Here is a 14,808-nt window from a genome sequence, read left to right as displayed (position 1 = left end):
TCTGGAATATGTAACAGAATAGCATGCACACACACACACCGGTAAGGTTTTGCAGTGTATCCTCTGACATGTAAAATATAATCATATCACATTATCACAAAGAGTAATCACATTAGCAAGCATGACTATCTATCAGCATGCACAATATTAAGTGGATCAACCTGCAATAGAGGGAGGTAGTAGCTTTTGCAACAGTTAGTGCTGCAACACAAGAGACTGAGTTTAGATTATTTACCTACCTACTGTCCTGTTGGTTGGGGTAGGTGATAAGGGCCCTGTACCCGTTCGGCAGGAGGCCGGTGGTTGGCAGGGTGCTTGCCATTCTTCTGATCTGCCTGAAGGTCCTCACTGCATGGGCAATGCGGGCGTGGTTGGCAGTGCTGCTGTGCTTTTGTTTCTCATCTGAGATGGGAATTAACACAGTTGTGTGAATTTAAGTGTTGCCTCTGACAGGATGAGAGTGTCAAACACTAAGGACTGGAGAACCGAGCATAATGAGTCCCACAGTATAAGCAAAGAGAGAGTGAGAAGTATGATCTCTGTGTTGGCTAACCTACATAAAAGTCATCAGTTGTTAACATCACACCTCTGCCCATCATGGAGGTGAATGAAACATCAGTGTTCCGCATTACAAGACACCTGTATTTTAGAATGTTGGTATTTCAATAATATTGATATCATGATGCACTGTGCAGATCTACTGTGTGTGACAGATGACAAGGAGTGCTAACTAATGTTTGGCGTGTCGTGGGGCAGTGCTTAGTCCAAGTTGCAGGCAATGTTCCCTCTAAACTGTGCGGTGCGCGGGCATGCAGCTCCCCCGGGACCGCTGTGCAGAAGAAATATCAGCCAAGCACGAGGTTGAACTTCACTCAACTTTCTAGTTTTCCCCGTTAGTTAACACAATCAACATTTCCCTTTACTGTGTGAATTGTGGTTGAATCAACGCAATAGCCATTTTCAATGCAACATACCGAAACAAAATTAACTATGCAATAGATTTTCTTGTAGGCAGAGCGCATTGGAGTAGGATTCTATTGCATTGACAGGCACGACTCAGGCCCATACTCTACACAGACCGGTGCACCATAACCAATCAGAGCTACAGTATACCTATATGCAAATAGACCATCGCCATATTTGGATCTGTGCCATTCAATCTGAACTGGACTGTGTTTACAGCATGAGTGGTGGCGAGTAGATGTGCTTGTTTTGAGATCAAAGCAAGAGCTGCATGTAGCCAGGTGTGTACATTTGTTCATATTCTTTGCTAGTAAGTGAGTTATTAGCCCAGTTATAGCTCATTTCTAGTCAGCAATGGGGGAGTGGTTGCTTCCTACAAGAGCACAAAACGTATGGATTTCAAACCATCTTTGAAAAACAAGTCAGGTAAAGAGCTTTTTTTCCTGTCTTAAAGGGGCAGTGTTGTATTTTTTAAATTGTATTTTGTAAAGTGGTTTCTTGCATCAAAAAACACTTTCAGTCACCTCCTTGGAAAAGTGGATAAACAGGTTAATGTCAAGCTCTGCATGTTTTTTTTCAAAAGTCTCATTGAATGTAGGCCTACATTGAACACAACACATTTGCTGCTACTGTAGACTGAATAACAGAACAGCTATTTCCATGTTAAAATGTTATGTGATGCATTTTTCTCCATAGTTTTTTGGGTTCTTTTACCCCTTTTTCCTCCCCAATTTGTCCCATCGCAGCAACTCGCCTACGGAATCGGGAGAGGCGAAGGTCGCCTCATGGGTCTCCCGGTCACGGCCGGCTGTGACACAGCATGGGATTGAACTTGGGTCTGTCGTGACGCCTCAGGCACTGCAATGGAGTGCCTTCGACCGCTGCGCCACTCGGGAGGCTTTTCTCCATTGTTTTTGATGGTAGGTCTACATCATGATCAAATAGCCACAGTAGCCTACTTGGTACAGGTACAGCCTCAGTGTTCAGAGTAAATGCGCGGCAGAAGTCGCACAGAAGATTCACAATATTCAAGTTTGCGCTCAGCAGACCTGAAATTTGCTCAGTGCCGAAACAATTTGAGGGAATATTGGTATCAGGATCTCATTACTCAGGAAGTGTTTCAGTGCTCCACTCAGACTGGTGCCACACCGAGGGGCAGCCTAGGACATGAGGGGCAGCAGAGCCATGGGAATGGGAATTTGTGGGGAGAGAGGGAGGGACGGTGAATACCACAAGAGAAGAGATACTGTATACACAAATTTACAGGTGATATTATTGGGTTTCCATATTAAGTGCACATGGGGACACTTCAGCAACACTGTTTCAAGTCTCTCTGACCTCACTAATGAGTCCTGCACTGCCTCCTACCTACGCTTCCTGCCTCACTGCACTCGCTAGTCTCTGCTATACCCACACTCACGTTACAGTATGGATGACTACATTTCTGCTGTCTTTCATCATGTTTAAGCATCTAATACGAGAATGATAATGATCATTCAATAATAATTACAACGGTTGAATGAAAACAAAAGCAAGAGCCGGGTGAGAGCAGGCATTAGCCTGAAACGAGAGGGCTGGGGGTCAAGAGAGAGGAGAGGGTTTTGTTTATGTTTAATGAGAAAGCCCAGGATCCCCCTCTCTCTCTCGTTCCTACATCCTCTGGTAACGAGTACAGGGGGCCGGGTTGACCCAGCTAATAAGGGGCAAATCCATTGGTGCATTATCGGCCGTGGCATCATCTAATCAGCAGGATGAACTGAGATGGCTTAGGCTGCTTTTAATTCGGCGCTGGAGGAGCATTACTGCCCCAATCTCTCATTATGTGCAGATCAAATCAGGGAGACTGATTGGGAGTTTGATCCTTGTTTTTGGTAGTTGCTGTTTGGTTGTTGTTTTTCTGTCCGCTGTTTGATTTCAAGTTGCATTGCAGTTGACATGATATGGCCTGTTATTTGGGCTTTTAGAGAAATGAGGCCTTTGTGGCTTTTTAGGTCAGTCTCATAAAGGGCATGGAGATAACTGCATCTTCTACTGCAGACCACTGCAGATAAGACAAAGCTCTTACCAAGCAAGTGATACACAAAGGCAGTACCATAACTCTGTCTGTATATTTCTCGGTCAATACGCTCTCACCTGGGCCTCTGTGCAGAGTAGCTCAGCCCTGGTCCTCTCCTCCAGGGTGACCATCACTTCATCCAGAACCTTCAGCCTGGAGAGGTGTTATACTACCGCCGGCCTATGGAGGGTTTGCCTTGTCCCCTGGGACAACAGAAAGCATTTGCTCATGTAGGAACTCCGAGTGAAGGCTGCAAGGCTGTCCTGAGAGGACTAAACTGGCATGGGGCTGTTTGTGAGTCCAACACAGTTCTCTGAATTCACCACCCTCAGAGACCACACTTCTATCATCTCCAATGTTCCAGCTGATAGCCGCCCTCCCCTTCTCCCTGGTCCAGCTGATGGTACTCTCTGCTCCCCCTTGGCCAGGGGACAAAGCCATCCTCTCCGGTCAGAGCCTTGTCTGTCCCAGCAGGAGGGAAGGCTGAGGGAAGGAGAAGGAGAGGAGAAGAGAGATGGTCTTGCCAGGGCACATGGGTGCAGCAGTGATCTCATGCTGCTGACAGCAGGAGGTATTGTTTCTGGAGCGGCTGTTGGCTCTCCACCCTAGCAGGATTACGCTCCCTGGGGGAAGGGACAGGACAGGGGGATGGAGGCTGTGGGGTAAACAGGCTGGCACAGCTGAGCAGGCTCCATAGATGGCAAGCCCTCTGCACTGATCCATGGGCTTCAGATGGGTGTTGAACCTAGGCCAATAGTGTCTGATAACGGCCCTACCATTTGGTCAGCGGATTTGTCTCTGATGCTGGCCAGTTTGAGGCACAGCAGACGGCCCATCATGTAATCGCTTAATTTAGAACTACAGAGTTGCATTGAGTGTGTATTTTGGTGAAAGTGAATCTGTGAGCTTGCGTGTGAGAATTTGTGTGTAGATGTAAATGAGGTAGAGTGTGTGTGTGTGTGTGTGTGTGTGTGTGTGTGTGTGTGTGTGTGTGTGTGTGTGTGTGTGTGTGTGTGTGTGTGTGTGTGTGTGTGTGTGTCAGTACACATATTTGTAGGTCAGGTTTGGTCTCTTGGATTTCCAATGCCCACAGAACTCAGGGGCTTTCCAGTCAAAATTAACACATACTGAAATACAGGTGAAGGAGATCCATAAGGGGAGTCATTTGGCCATTTTCATTCTGTCAAGGGGGTAAAACAATTCACTGAGTCATTGCTTGATTGTAGTAATTGTAGCTTACAGTAGACATGCAAGGTTGTAACCACTGGTAACAAAATGTAACTCAAAGAATTCCTTACAACTGACAGTTCAAACAGGGAGGGAAGGCGTCTAGCTTTACACTGTATGTCCACTACCATTTCATGCTTTTCCATTTTTCCTTCCCTACTCACTTCATACCAGAATAATCTACCCATCAGAAGCATACATTTCCCCCCCACATTTTTGTTAGCATGTTGTGCAATAACCATGGAGATATATCCATTAGGGCCAAACCTCATCATCATTTTGGAGCTATGAGGGAGGCAGCTGATGGGAGAGATTACACATATGATCTCTCATTAATCTCATGAGAGTTTGGGCACGCAAAAGGGGAACGGGGGCGTCTCTCTCCCCCACGGTTCATGACTGAGCCCTGATGTGACTCACACAGACCCCCATTGTGAAGGGTGGTGTGTTGGGTTTGATTGCTGCATTTTCATGTCTTAATTGAAAACATGAAAAGATTAAGAAAGAAAAAGGGAAGTGGAAAAAAACGAGCGACAAAGTGCAAATCACCCGCCTGGGGTGAGAATGAGATGTAGGCTGAGACCCTGATTACACGTTGGCTTGATTGTTCCTCATAACCCTGACCTTCAATCAATGTCGATTCTCCTTAATACTAGCTACCCCACACACGCCAGGGTGGTAACGATCTATAATTATGGCACTATATTTTCACCCCTTAGTTTGCAAACACTGCAGATCAAAATAAAACAGTTTAGATGCCAAATGTACTTTGCACATGATGAGTGCATCACCATAATTCAATAAGTGCAGTACAGACTGAACTTAGTGGACATTTACACACTGTGAATTCATTCCTCATTACAGTATACACTAAGTATACAAAACATTAAGAACACCTGCTCTTTCCATGACAGACTGACCAGGTGAATCCAGGTGAAAGCTATGATCCCTTATTGATATCACTTGTTTTTAAGCCTTGAGACATGGATTGTGCATGCGTGCCATTCAGAGGGTAAATGGGCAAGACAAAAGATTTAAGTGCCTTTAAACAGGGTATGGTAGTAGGTACCAGGCACATGGGTTTGTGTCAAGAACAGCAACGCTGCTGGGTTTTTCACGCTAAACAGTTTCCTGCGTGTATCAAGAATGGTCCACCACCCAAAGGACATCCAGCAAACTTGACACAACTGTGGGAAGCATTGGAGTCAACATGGGCCAGCATCCCTCTGCAACTCAATATTAGGAAGGTGTTCCTAATGTTTGGTATACTCAGTGTACGAGTGCAAAGGAATGGCTCAGTGTTGCCAGAAAGGGCTGCTGAAGGAGGGGTACCTGTAGTTTGTTCATGCCCAGGAACAGCCTCCTCATTTTGGGGTTGGAGGTGGTTGAGCTCCCGGAGGCGGTTCTCTACCAGGTGCAGCTCCAGCAGGACAGCCTGACCAAAGAAGGAGTTCTCCCCCAGGGTCTTGATCCGGTTCGGGTCCAAGACCAGCTCCCGCAACCAGTGCAGCCCTTCTCAGCCCTCCACCTGTCTGATCTGAAAGGAGAAGGTGGGATATGAAATCAGTAGGTAATTACATGACTACAGCTACCCCTCTTCCCCATATGATTTGTCTGGTATCATTGCAAATTACAACACTGAATTTCATAAACTCTGCAATTTTATTTTACCTTTATTTAACTAGGCAAGTCAGTTAAGAACAAATTCTTATTTTCAATGACAGCCTAGGAACAGTGGGTTAACTGCCTTGTTCAGGGGCAGAACGACAGATTTTTACCTTGTCAGCTCAGGGTTTTGATCTTGCAACCTTTCGGTTACTAGTCCAACGCTCTAACCACTAGGCTACCTGCCGCCCCATTCAGTTACTGTGTCTGTGGAACTGGAAGGTGAGTGTGGTCTGTATAAAGATGTCTCAACAGGTTCATCAAACGACCCAGGGTGGGATTAGGGTCAGACAGTCACCCAACTGAAGAAAAAAATAATCAAATGCAAACAATGGCAGACAGAAAAAGGTACTGTGTTCCTGTGACCCATCGGCATGCCCATTTAGTTTCTATTCTTGTTGCCTCATCTCCCACCTGGACAGGGCTGAGAAAGCCTCTCCGTTGACTGAGCTGTACATTTCATGGGCTTTAAAACCTGAAGGAAGTTGTTACTGTACCTTGGAGGAAGAGTGCTTTGAGATTGGTGAGCCTGCTGAGCTGCAGATTGGCAATAATTGGAGATGCCATTGTGGCTCAAATGCAGCACCTCCAGGCTGCCCATCAGTGGCTCCAGGCTGTCCGCAGGGTCCACTTCCCTGAAAGAGAGGGACAGAGTGGGCACTCAGAGTTAGCTGCCTCTAACTGAATGCACTGCACTTTCTCTTAGAAGGCCAGACCTCACAGGTGCACAGCAACTCAAGGCAATCACAGCACAGGCAGAACACACAAAAGCCTGACCCCCCAACCCTCTTCCCAATTGAAACCTCTTTTATGTGCTGTTTACTTTGTGTGAACTCTCCTCTTGTCTTTTTCAATAGTACCAGTGAAAAGGGAGATTTGTGCTTTTCTGAAAACAGCTAGCAGACGCCTGAGTTTTGTCAGTGCAACAGTTTAGTGCTGCCCCCAAGTGTCTGAAAGTAGAAAATACTATATTACAACAGAGAAAATAAATAAGTCCTATACCAACCATGAGACAGTGGCAATTTTACCATGTAAATCTTGGGTCGGCCAAACTCATCCAAAAATGTTTTAGATGTATGCCAGCAAAGCCACTACACTATAAAACACAACACTAAACAATACATTAATTGCACTATAACGGTGACAAACTGTGCCCACAAACTGTTAGGGCCTACATAAAGCTGTCCCAACAGCCGTCCCATCACCTTACCACTGCAACACCTGGCTATCAGTGGAGCCTTGTCTGACAGCGAAACCGTTTATTCAGCCTCATTTACTTCCTTTAAAAAAAACATAGTTGATATGGCTGATTTGCTTAAAGAAATGTGTTTTTTACTGACAATTGAGATTATGGCTTAAGGGGACGACGAGCTTATAAGAGGCAATCTGTAATTTAGATTAAGACATTAATGAGCAAGTTAGGACGGACGTAGTCAATATAACTATTTGTTCAGCACTTTTGAAATGTACAGTGACAGAATTCAGAACATGGGCCGTTCTTACAGTATTCTCCCTGTACACCAAGTCAGAACCGTAGGATAAATAAAGGGGGCATACAAGCAGACAATGAAAGCTCTTACAATATTTGATGATTACATTTCTCTAAAAGAGGCTATAGGCTACATGTGCACCACCAAGTCAGAACAGTAGTCTAAATTATGAGGGGAAAAGGGACCAAATTATTAGGGTGAGGAACATGGGCTACTAACAGCTTACCACACAGCATACACTTAGTATTACTTTCTTAGCTACAGTATACATATTTCCCTTGCATATTACATCATTTGTGCAGCAGCATACAATACATTTTTAGACTTTTTGGTCCTTGTTGTGCTGTGCTCACTGGAACAGGAAGGTGGGGTGGCGGTCCTTCGTGGGCAAATTTTGGCGTCAAAGTCTGGCATTCTCTGGATTTATGGTTCTTTCAGACAACTGGCAATACGGAAAAAAACAAGGTCGAATCATGATGACATCAGTGATCTTCAGGTCAGAGCTCTAGAAAGTGGCACGAGTTCCCAACTTGCAATTCCGAGTTGGATAAGTGTTCAAAATGTATTTTCCCCAGTCGGAGCTTGTTTTATTCTGAGTTCCCAGTTGTCTTGAACTCCCTGAAGTCAGATTCCCCAGTTCTGAGTTTCCAGTTGTTTTGAGCGTGGCAGAAGTCATGCTGGATTGACAGTATGGCCAATGTTGAATGTTGATCCATTTAAGCTTGGAAAAAACACACCACACACCCACTTCACTGAATAGCAGGCTAGTGATTGCTTTGCAATGCTTGCAGTTAGCCCCTGATTCCTTCCAAACCTCTCATTGTTAAATTTGCGATTTCCAACTTGTTGTGTAATGTTTATGTCCAATGGCCGATGAGCACCGATACATTTATCTATCATTTCTCTTAATTATTTCTCGTCATATGACAAGGATTGAAAAGGATTTGCCAGTAGATTGTCGACTTGATAAATAATGATGACTGCTAGCTAAGATTTAGAAAGTATGATGTTGATATGATCAGTCCAATCAAAGCTACTGTAGAAATAACTTGATATAATTTTATCTGTGGCCAATGACCTTGAACCTTCTTGGATGGACACTTTTAAAGTAACTATGGCAGCACCCAAGGGGCTTGAATTTTTTAACTCTACCCATAGATTTTGCAGCTACGTAGTGTCCCCATGAGTGACAGAACACCGAGCCAATCACGGCACATCTAGAGAACATTACCAACCCCTACGCTCTGTATTTTCTGCTGGCTGCCCCACCACCACAGAATGCACTGAGCTAGGCTGAAACACCTGCATTTTGGAGCTGCCTTGCTCAAGAAAGCAAAAAAAGAGACCAAGTTTGTATGCTGCTTTATTAAAGATTTTTTTTTTTACATTGTTTGCAAACTGATATGTGACATGTATTAATGTCAAAATAACATGCAAAACATGTTACATTTTTTCGTTTTTGTAGCAAACCCCTAAATGATGGGTCGCCACTGTACTGAGAAAACATAAATGGTTAAAGATTTTCATGAATTGTTCATTTCCAGATCACAAACTGTGTTTAAAAAGTAATACATTTAAATGTTATGTTCAAATAATAGACTTTCATCTGTAGTGCTGGTACCTACTGCCTTTGAGGAGCCCTGCTAGCCGTAACCAATGGAATTCACCTTGTGGGAGAGAATCTGTCTGTTAGTCAGGTGGGCCTGGGCCTTCTGCCTTGGCAGGATGGACTCTATGTGGTTATTGTTTAAACACAGTGCCTACATGGAAGAAAGGAAGACAAATGTTTTTGTTAATTGTTTAACCCAACTGTGCAACTGACAAAGTGAGAATCAAAATATTTGACAAATATCATAGATAGAAGAGTCAGACAAGCTTGTGGGAGGAATCAAAACACCACATTGGTTAGTTCTGGCCGGTTGGCACACCTTGATGTTGGTCAGGTAGACAAGGCCACTGAAGGAGGTGAGATTGTTGTGCTCCAGGTTGACACTGTGCAGGTTGTAGATCAGGTCTTCTGGGGCCAGATCCACCATCCTGGGGAGAAAGGGAACACTTTATACACGCTCACTCTGTTTTACTCTCTCTTCTACTCATCTAAAGGTGACAAATACTGTGATGTAGTACTACCCAGTACAGTATGCTATGTAACCTGATTGCACAGGATTGCAGGTTGAGATCAGCGATGTCAGAATAGTTAGTGTCCCAGTTTCACTGCCACCATGTCAGGGGTCAGGCGTCCACCAAACACATCCTTGGCATTCTCACACGCAGTCATTTTCTATAGATCTCAATGACATCATCACTTCTGTTTCTCTCAATTCAACAAACAGATTCAGAACTGTTTTGATTATGATGTAAACATATCACTGCAGTCCCATCCAGTACCTTTAGAGAGGGGAAGTGGAACACCACATATTTCCCATCGTTTTCCAGTTTCTCCATTGAAGGATTCCTGTACAGATCCAGAATGATTAATTTTCCCAAAGCCTAGAAAAAAATAAAAAATGGTGGTCTCGAAATAAAAAAGAACCAAAATATACAAACATGATATCATGCTTGGCTGTGTGAGGCTCTGCTCATTTTCAGGTGGTAGATGTCTCGTGTTATGATGATGATGTTGCCGATATATAGCTTGAAGAGGGAGCGGGTCCTCTGTACCCCGTACAGGCGGCCAATGCAGTTCTCCACACACAGGAAGTGCGGGTTGGACAGCCAGTCCAGTATTGTGCCGTCCAGACAGGACAGCTGATTCCCATTCACACTGAACTTAGAGAGCTGATGCAGTTTGGACACACCTGACAGGACAAAGATAGGGTGGGGAAACCACATTCATCTGTGATGGACATGATTCCCTTGTCATTGACACATTTTCTCTTTTGTGAATTATTTCGCTCTCATTTTTGTGGGGACCAATGAGATTATGACTGACCGTCTAGCCTAGAGATGAAGTTGTCGTTGAGAGACAGCTCCTCTAGATGCTGGCAGTTGTCCAGACCCTCCACTTTAGAGATGTCATTGAAGGAGTCCCAGCGCAGTTTGACCAGTTTGCCCAGGTTGATGAGCCTGGAGAGTCTCTGGCTGTCAAGGTTAAGGGCTGTGATCTTCACAGGGTTCAGAGGTCACTGTTAAATAAAAAGGCTGCACTTGTACTGCAGATGAAGCACTGGAAAGAACCCTCTGTCACAAGCATGTCATCCAGTTGTGTGAGGGTCATCAGACATCCCAGAAGAGTCATCCTCACTGCCTCGGGCTGGGACAAAAACATCACTTTCATCACCACAGTGTCTGGTTGGTCTTAATGTGCAGATCATGGGCACTCTAAACCTCATGTTAGAGCAGGTGTTAGTGTGTGCTGTAGTATTACCCTGTGCCAGGGATAGTAATGGGTGCTCAGTCGAGTCGCAGCTGTGCGGGTGCGTGTTTCCGGAGCACAGCCGTCTCCTCCCTGGCCCAGGTCAGCTGGTTCCAGCGCAGGTCCAGCTGCTTGAGCCGCCCTAGTCCTTTCAGCCCCTCTCGGGAGAGCAGGTGGTTGTAACTGGTTGGGCTGAAGGAACACAGGGACCATAATGTATGTAGGACTCTAAATGGAGAATTGTTTGATGTAGGTTGGTTGACCAGTAAACACCCCAAACATCAGACACACCGTGTGGGAGATGTCATCTAGTTGGTCACACGAGAGATCTCTTCAGCTTACTCAGACTGTTGCCATGGAGATTCAACACCTTTGACCAGGGAAGAAAGAGGAAAGTGCGGCACCGTCACAGTACAGACGGGATATCAGTGCTAAACCTAGTGAGTCTATGGTACCATTAACTGTAGTTCCTCAACCCTTACTGTAATCTGACTGAGGACGTTGTTGGCCCTGGCTACATTGAGTAAAGTCTTCTCATCCAGGCTCAGCATCTTGGGCCACAGTTTGACCATGGGATCCATGTTCAGTATTTCCTCATCCAGGTTGATATCATTGGGAGGGGGGTCTTCTGTGCATCTGCTGCTGGAACATCGAAAGACAAACATGGTATACTTTTTCCAACCTGGGAGTTATACTCAAAGTCGATGAGGTACTCCAGCAGGACAAGCTCATGGTCAAATAGACTGCATTCACAGCCGCGGTGGATCTTGGAGGAGCAAGGTCTCCCTATATGGATAAGAGTCTCAGGTTTGTCAACAGGAGGATGGAACAGTAGTATGTTGACTTTTGCTGGTTGTTTTCATTAAGAGAGTAGTGTCACCAGTAAGAATTATTTTGTTCTAAAGTAACAGCTGTGATATTTCAAATTACATTACCTCCATTTGTCTTATGGCCCTGCTCTGGGCTCACATTGTGGTAAACAGAATGAGCTTTAGGGTAGTTGAGGGGGTCCACTGAATCCCCTTCTCTGTTAGGGATGCTGCGGCCCAGGAACACATTGGAATCAATGATCTGACCTGGAAACAGGAGGACAGGAGGACATTTCATTTATGTTTCTCTGATACATCAAATTCTAAATCAAATTAATATCGTAAACACATTTACAGTTTTATCCTGATTTATATCCTCAAGAATTCATTAGCAATACAAAGTCATTGAATTGTGTGAAACATGAAATAGGACCATACAGATCGTGTCTGAAAAGGAGAGGATCTATGCTCTGCTTGGAGGTACCTTCGTTGGCCTGTCACTGTGTGTACTCCTAGGCCTGTCCGTCACACTCCGGCTGTTAGAAAAGAGTACAACCCTCTCTCTGCCCAGGGCCTAACACAGACACAAGATACAATATCAGGAACTAAAACAAAGACCCAATCACAGGAACTAAAACAATGGCCCAATCACAGGCCCTAAAACAATGGCCCAATCACAGGCATAGCGTACAATCTAAATAATACCTTATAAATATCTGCTGTTTAAAAGCCGTCCTCTGGAATGTGCAACATCTCCTTTTTCTTACTGGTTCTTTCAGGATCAGACACATAGAACAGATACTCCAGCCAGCGTTTGTAATTACTGCCCAAACATTAGGAGTACAGAAAGCATAAGGATCTGTCTCAAACAGAGCTACTGACAGGTCTAATATTGCAGTTTATGTAGTCTGTTCTTCAACTATTTCTGCATTATTTTAGACATAGATAGCCAGTATGAGGAACTGCGCTCTGGCTAGATTGAAGGGTAGCTGGTGCGTGAGAAAAGGTACTCGACTCCAACCTTTAATGGAAAAAACAAGGAGGCCAAGATGCAAAATTATACTTAATTTAATCCATGCTAGAAAGAATACAAAAGGTGAAAGTGCAAAGTGTTATTTTGTAATTAAGTATATTTTTGCATCTCGGCCTACTTGTTTTTTTCCAATTTCTAATTTTAAACAGACACATAACACTGAAGACCTGAGGTGAATATCACAGAGTAAAGGAGAAAGGTGCCATTTTAAGATTTCCCAGTATCATCATGGGCACTCACTGTGAGAACATTGTCAACTCCTCGCTGGCCAACAGGGTATGAAGCTTGTCCTCGAAGCGAAGCCACAGGGAGCGGATATGGATGTGGATGATACTGTTGATCTTGATGCCAGTAATGCCATAAGCCTTGTAGTCCTACACACAGAACCGGAAGGAAGTAAACCTGTTGGGAGAGAGAAAACAGTGGACTCAGTAGCTAAACGCTGCATGCAAATCACATACACATAGAACCTACACAAACGAAGTAAACTCATAATGCCACAATTATGTAAAAGGAGTTCATTTGTACCAGGGGTCTGTAGAGTAGCCTTCTTCAAACCAAATATTCCCCACTGTTTCAAGCTCCATCAGCAGAAAGTGGATCATCAGTTCGTTCCTGTTGGTGGCTTGGGTCAAGTCCCGCAGTTCCCAGGACTCATACCTGCAAAACAAGGCAAAATAACTCTACTTTTTACACTTGATTATCTACGTGCCAATAGAAAGCTTACATGTAAACAACAATGCAAAATCAGACTGTATTCAGCCCCTCTAAACTCAAAGATCTCTCTTGGAGGTCTAATCCATTATTCATGTATGCTGAGTGTACAAAACATTAGGAACACTTCCTAATATTGAGTTGCACCCCCTTTTGCCCTCAGAAAAGCCTCAATTTGTCAGGTCATGGACTACAGGGCGTCTAGCTTGGAGAGGATCCCAGGCTGGGGTCGTGGGTAATATTAGCAGGGGTGTCACTGCGGTCCAGAGCCGTCACTCAGCGAGGACAGTCCATTCTCCCAGGTACGGGCTGACTTCCGGCACAAGGCCTGCACCTCAGACAGCTCACACTCCAGCTGCTCAAGACACCAACACAACAATCATATTAAGCACCACTGTAAATGAATGACAAACGTATCAAAAGTCTATTTTTGAAGGCATAGCGTTGTACTGACATTTCTGAGGGTGTAATTGAGATTCCTCTTGTTCTACAGGAGATTGGCCTGGTTCTCTGCCAGGTTCCTCTGGGCTGTCCTCTGGCAGCTGTAAGAGATTCCTCTTGTTCTACAGCAAATTGGCCTGGTTCTTGCCAAGTTCCTCTGGGCTGTCCTCTGGCAGTTGTAAGAGATTCCTCTTGTTCTACAGCAAATTGGCCTGGTTCTCTGACAGGTTCCTCTGGGCTGTCCTCTGGCAGCTGTAAGAGATTCCTCTTGTTCTACAGCAGATTGGCCTGGTTCTCTGCCAGGTTCCTCTGGGCTGTCCTCTGGCAGCTGTAAGAGATTCCTCTTGTTCTACAGCAGATTGGCCTGGTTCTCTGCCAGGTTCCTCTGGGCTGTCCTCTGGCAGCTGTAAGAGATTCCTCTTGTTCTACAGCAGATTGGCCTGGTTCTCTGCCAGGTTCCTCTGGGCTGTCCGCACATGCATGTTGTAGTACATCATTTTCTTCTTCATCACCGTGGACTGAAAGGAACAGATGTTACTACAGTTGAAGTCAGAAGTTTACATACACTTAGGTTGGAGTCATTAAAACTGATTTTTCAACCACTCCACAAATTTCTTCTTAACAAACTATAATTTTGGCAAGTCGGATAGGACATCTACTTTGTGCATGACACAAGTAATTTTCCCAACAATTGTTTACAGACAGATTATTTCACTTATAATTCACTGAATCACAATTCCAGTGGGTCAGAAGTTTACATACACTAAGTTGACTGTGCCTTTAAACAGCTTGGAAAATTCAAGAAAATTATGTCATGGTTTTTGAAGGTTCTGATAGGCTAATTGACATAATTTGAGTCAATTGGAGGTGTACTTGTGGATGTATTTCAAGGCCTACCTTCAAACTCAGTGTCTCTTTGCATGAAATCATGAGAAAATCAAAAGAAAATCAGCCAAGACCTCAGGAAAAAAGAATTGTACGCCTCCACAAGTCTGGTTCATCCTTGGGAGCAATTTCCAAATGCCTGAAGGTACCACGTTCATCAGTACAAACAA

General features: G+C 44.5%; 1 pseudogene; it reads right to left on the bottom strand.

Moving 5' to 3' along the window:
• Window positions 1-235: 235 nt before the first annotated feature.
• LOC120060009 lies at window positions 236-14,262 on the bottom strand (annotated as a pseudogene).
• Between the last annotated feature and the right edge of the window lie 546 nt (window positions 14,263-14,808).

This window comes from Salvelinus namaycush, chromosome 15, assembly GCF_016432855.1.
Source record: "Salvelinus namaycush isolate Seneca chromosome 15, SaNama_1.0, whole genome shotgun sequence".
Lineage (NCBI taxonomy): Eukaryota > Metazoa > Chordata > Actinopteri > Salmoniformes > Salmonidae > Salvelinus > Salvelinus namaycush.
The sequence above is the reverse complement of the archived record's forward strand: the minus strand, read 5'-3'. Positions and strand labels throughout refer to the sequence as shown.